Source organism: Xiphophorus couchianus, chromosome 22 (assembly GCF_001444195.1).
Source record: "Xiphophorus couchianus chromosome 22, X_couchianus-1.0, whole genome shotgun sequence".
Taxonomy (NCBI): Eukaryota; Metazoa; Chordata; class Actinopteri; order Cyprinodontiformes; family Poeciliidae; genus Xiphophorus; species Xiphophorus couchianus.
Genome location: NC_040249.1, coordinates 1,338,125 through 1,344,497, shown reverse-complemented (window position 1 = coordinate 1,344,497; position 6,373 = coordinate 1,338,125).

The following is a 6,373-nucleotide window of genomic DNA, read 5'->3' as shown; positions in this document are numbered from 1 at the left end:
TCGTCGTAGAAGGCAGAAGAAGGAGATGAACCCTCCTGCGGTCTTAAGAGATGGGGTCATTTGCGCTTTTACAAGTTTTTGTCGTGGTTTCTGATGGAACAACCCCCTCACTTCCCTCTGTCCGACCGTGATATTTGCCGTCCTCCTCCTGAGCGTTTCAAAGGATCTCTCATACATGCACGAGAGAATCACGTTGATACTCCCAGGTATGTTTTTGATGAGGGAATAACATGATGTAAAACTAAAAGTAGACATTTTTTTACATAATACTGCCCCTATAAATACTGCTCATCAGGATTATCCTGCAGGAAAGTGATTTGACAGTTTTATTTTTGAGTATTGCATGAGATATTTTTTATCCAAAAGGATTTGCTGCAGAATATGCACAAAAAAAATGTCCATATGTTTTCTCTACATGGAATTGATTGCAAATTATTTGCATTTTGATTGTTGTATTTGTTCTTTGTAATTAAAGACTTACTACCCTCAACTTGAAAACTTGAATCTGCAACTGACTTCTCCTCCTGCCAGAGGTCAGCTGTGCATAGATTATTATTTAAGTTTACATTTTTAAACGTGTAGCAGACAGCCACACATGAAACACATAGAAGTAAAACAGGCCCACATAGAGGAACAGTAGAACAACTGATGTACCGTGAGGTAAATTAACCAGGATGTCCAGCAGCAGTCGCATTTTGTAGGAGTATAACTAAAAGAAGCCATGAGAAACATCAAGAATAACACAGTTAAATTCTTAATTATCTATCTGTCACACTAACATTATTACCAACAGCTTAAAAACTTGGCAGACAGATGAACCCTCTCAGGTTCTGTGTTGTGTTTCTTGGACGTGGGAGATTCTGCTGTATTAAGGCAAAGTCTCATTTGGGATGGTAATTTTAGTGCACAGCCAATTATTTGAAGATGAGAAGCAGGGGGTGTGGATAAATATGTGAAACTGTCCAAATATCACATGCAGACTGCAGTAAGATAGTCAGAATGATGGTTAAAAAAAGACTTCATTCAGACGGTCCATAGGGGAACCGGGCATGTACTGTTTGACTGGAACAGAGGTTACATTTTGTTTATTAACCACCATCATGTGTTCTTTGAATTTAACATTAAAAAGAAACAAAGAAATTTTACATTTTGTTTACTGAATAAATGTAAAGGATCTTGAAAAGTGGATGGGAAACTTCAACGGGGTAAAGACTGGTATCATACAGGCCAGGTGACACAGATGGAGAGCGATCTGTAAAACGAGCCTTTGGATCTTCAGGCTGTTATGTGGAAGATGTTCCCAGATATGAGGTGAGTCCTGTGGCAGAACAGGTAAAGCACTAGGTGAATTAAACCCTAAAGTTCCTTCACATTTTTTTTTAATTAGTTTATTCAATTTAATCAATCAATCAAATTTTATTTGTTTATCACATTTCAGCAGCAAGGCATTTCAAAGTGCTTTACATCATATCAAACACAGAAGCACAATGCAACATAGAATCAACAATCAAAACACGACATTAAGTCAAGTTCCATCAATAAATTTGTAATTGATTACATTTCAAATACAATCCTAAACAGGTGGGTTTTTAGTCGAGATTTAAAAGAAGTCAGTGTTTCAGCTGTTTTACAGTTTTCTGGAAGTTTGTTCCAAATTTGTGGTACATAGATGCTGAAAGCTGCTTCTCCTCGTTTGGTTCTGGTTCTGGGGATGCAGAGCAGAACCAGAACTGGAAGACCTGAGAGGTCTGGAAGGTTGATACAACAACAGCAGCTCTTTGATGTATTGTGGTGCTAAGCCGTTCAGTGATTTATAAACTATTAACTACAAACTAACTATAAACTACAGTATTTTAAAGTCTATTCTTTGAGCTACAGGGAGCCAGTGGAGGGACTTTAAAACTGGTGTTATGTGCTCTATCTTCCTGGTTTTAGTGAGAACGCGAGCAGCAGCATTCTGGATCAGCTGCAGCTGTTTGATTGATTTGTTGGACAGATCTGTGAAGACGCTGTTGCAATAATCAATACGACTGAAGATGAACGCATGGATGAGTTTCTCTAGATCTGGCTGAGACATTAGTCCTTTTATCCTGGAAATGTTCTTCAGGTGAGAGAAGGCCGACTTTGTAACTGTCTTTATGTGGCTCTGGAGGTTCAGGTCAGAGTCCATCACTACTCCCAGGTTTCGGGCCTGATTGCTGGTTTTTAATTTAATCATTTCAACAGCTTGCTGACTTCCCTGCCTTTTTTGAGCAGTATATTTACATACACTCTCACTGAAGTCTTAACCAATGCAAGATTGGATCAACTTTATTTCTTTTTACAATGCCAAAACAATGGGAAGGTTTTGTTTTTATTGTAGACTTCTTCTTTTTTTTGCAGTGTGCTTTATACTATTTTATTAAAACTGTATATGCCCCCTTGTGTCACATCAAAAGAGGAGTGTTGACCTCCACAAATCATACATGCAAAAAGACCCTGAGGATTCTGGTTAAAACGGGACAGAGAGAAAAAAGCCAGCAGTCCAAAAGAAACTTAAAATGCCCAACTTTGAAAACACACTCAGGGGCAAAGACTTGGATTTATCTGATCTAATCAAGCTGAAATTGATGTGTTTGGCAGTTCAGAGGGAAAAAAACGGAGAGCTTGGCTTGCAGGTCTGTGGCCACTACCTCACAACTGTGAATTGTTGGGGTCAGAGGTCAGGGGGTGGTGCCATCACATAATTGATTATATCACATTGAACAATTATTATGTGGAGTTATTGGAACAAGAGCTCCAGACATGAAACTATTGGCATAAATGGGCTTTTAAAATCCACAATGACCTAAAGAACAACCAAGGCAATGTTTTGAAGTGCCAACTGCAACTCCCTCACCTATGGGTCCCAGAGTAAAATCTGAGGGCAAGGCTGAACATTTGAATGTGAGCAAACTGGCCCTAAAATCCTGATGGGATTAGGAGGAATGGGGCCTGACCCCTATTCTGAGAAGTCATGGGGTTTCTAACGTAATTCACCCAGATACTCAGGAAATTTGAGAAAAGTTGAAAAATCCCTAAAAATATCTGACATAATTTTTGACTTTTTAGCAAATTTCATCATTTTGGTCATCGCGGTGTAACACAGGGACAGTTTGGTTGGATTAAAGGTCAGACAGTAACCACTGTGCTTCTTTTTAACATGATGAAACCACGCAAAACGGGAACATGTGAAGCTCACACAACAAGGTTCCTCAGGTTGCTTGGACTGTCCTGCTGTGAGTTAGCAGTGCTAAGCAGGTACTTTGCTGCCCTTTATGCCCTTTATGCCCTTTATCCCCTGAAATTAAAATATTAGATATATTGTACTGAACTTCCTATGAATGACGTTCCGTCCAATACGCTGACTGTAAAGCATGAGTGTCCAGCTCCAGGCCTCAAGGATCGGTGGGTGTCCTGCCAGTTTCAGATGCATCTCTGCAGTTGGTTCAGATAATCCAACTGCGTCATCCGCATGTCCAAAACTCTGTAGATGTACTGCGAGTGAACCATAATTTCATCCAGGTGTGTTGAACTAGAGAAAGAACTACAACACACAGGATAACAGCCCGCGAGGACTGACTTTGAACGCCACATGCAAGTGTGTTGTGTTTACAGCAGCAGCACCAGATGGTGCTGTTGTCAAGCAATAGTAAAGAGTATAGAGTAGTAAAGAGAAGTGCACAAAGCCAACTTTTACTCTAGTAGGATTGGGTTTATTTTCTAAAGATATCTATTACATAAACTCTGATAGAACATTTTTTACTGCCAGTTTGAATTAAAATATGTGAATGCCAAAGAAAACAGTGAAAGATGTGCTATTAGTCAGCGTTTCTTCCATCTGCCCATTCACTATCTAGCAAGCTCATCCTTGCAGGGTGGCGAGGGCAGTGGTGTCTGTCTCCAGCAGCCATTGGGCGACAGGCGGGGGACGCCCTGGACAGGTCACCCCGTCCGTTGCCGGGAGCGTTTTGTTCTGTTTTCCGCAAAAAAAATAAAATCAAAAAATGTCTCAGCCAAACCTGACATCAACATCTTTATTTATTTATTTATTTATTTATTTACAGGTGCGTCTTATAGAATGTTATTGAAAAGTTTTATTTTTTTTATTTTAGTAATTACAACACAGTATTTAAGATTAGATTATTGCAATGGACCCATTAAAATAAATAAACACAAATCTAGGCTCAATAGAAAGTTTAATACATGCTTAAAGGTTATGATTTGCAAAAGGTACTTTTGCATAATTTATTAGATATGACTATTAGTTTCTATATCAGCATTATAATCACAAGAAAGAAATTTTTTTTTTCTTTTCTTTTTTCCTTTTTTTTTTTTTAACAAAAGCAGCGGATGTCTTAGGATGTAAATATCTCCAGCTTGCAGATAATTGCTGATGCTTTTTTTTTTTGTGTCCAATATTTCAGGGATTATTGGAAGGTTGCACCAGTTTGTGAATGAATTTCATCCTCTCTTTAAGATGCAACTGAGGGGGTAACAAATGTTTGTATGTGAATCAGGGGGTCGTTAACCTGATTGGAGCCAGGTCGACCTTTTCCGTCTGGTTGATGTAAAAGCTGCAACATAGCAAACAAATGCACCCAAATGCACTAATCATTGCGAGGCTAGGAGGGACAGAAAACTCCAATCCTGACACCAGTCGACCAGAAGCAGAAGGCCTTCGTCAGGAGCAACGCAAACCGCTGTGCCAAAATACCTTTTTTTTTTTATCATGGTCATAAAGTTCATTTGTTCATAAAAGTCATAGTAGTCGTCATACTACTAACAGATTATATGGTGATCTTCTGTCTTAAAAAAAAACAACAATTTCCTCAACAAAATGTTGTGTCGTCACAACAGGTCTGGGCACTTTAATCTAAATATCAATACTATCAATACCAACTGATCGAAGCTTCCAGTCTCTCTTCCATAAGTCCAGCAAATTACTAAACCTTAATTATTCTATTTTTTTTCTATGTTGTGTTATATTGTAGTCAGTTAATAAAAAGAACTTTCCTTAGCCCTAATTGTCCTGTATTTGATCAAAATTATGATCTGACTGGACGCAAACCACCAAAATATTCAATGATAATGACAGTAGTAGAAAAAATATATAAACACATAGTAATCAGAATTGGTTTGTTGGTTTGGTATCACACACACACCACTGTCTGCTACGTCACATCTACTTTTAGTGTAAACCATGTTTAAAAAAAAAAGAAAGAAAAAAAATAACTTCTCATTTAGCATCTCTGCTACTTCTGTGTCCAGAAAATGTTTGTGTTGCAACAATGTTTAAGATTTGAGATCTAAGACGTTAAATGGGAGAATTCTCCAAGAAGCAGCTGCATTCTGGTGTACACTGTAACCCTGTAAAAACTACAGCATGAAAATACAGCAGGGTGGCTGGGTTTTGAAAACGCAGCTCTTTATTGTGATCTGAAATGCGTATGGAAAGTTTATGGGTCGTGACTGGACCACGGGATCCAATCACCGGATTGCAAATTTGTAAATTTGTAATGTACAGTTGCATTGTGGGATTTTTACCGGCTGGAAGGCAAGAGGCCAACAATAACTTTGTTTGACTGTTCACTAAGTCTTAGACTTGGCCAAATGTTTAAGATGTTCTGTTGGGGTTCCAATAAAGTTTTGAAAAATCTGTAACTTCAATATTTAACATTGCTGGATCCCTTCCTTCCATCAAAGGAAGAAAACGACAGACATTTAGAATTTTGACTGCAAGTTTTACATGAAAAGCTGGTAAACATTATTTTTATGACTTTGACTTGCAGTTAACTAGGAAACTTTGACGTTTGGGCACTTTTGGTGAATTAAAAGATTATTTAATTCATTGTATTCAATGTAATATCACCATGATTGTAAATGTATCGGTTATGTTTTTTTAGATCAGAGTATTTGTCACTTTGGTTGCAATACTTTGACTTCCATGTAACAAGCAAATATTGCTGTTGCAAAATATTATATTTTGTTTTTGCTTCAGTTTGTCAGATTTAAATTGATAAATTGACATTCAAATAAAGCTATTTTAAAATTATATATGTATACTTTTTTAAATTATAAAAATAAAACTTTTTTTGAGAGTTTGGCAAATGAAGTTGCAAGTTCACATTTAAACTTTTAAAAGCTGGCAAAGTACACAGTTTCATGAGCTACTGTGAAATGACAACGTTTTGTAATTAAACTACAGGACTACTGTAATTTTATTATGATAAATGTGATGAAATCACAGTAACCATGTTCTGTAATTACTGTGCTCTTTTAAAGAAATTACAGTAACTAATCAAATTACAATAAAACTGTAATTAAATTCTAGTAAAACTGTAATAGGATTACA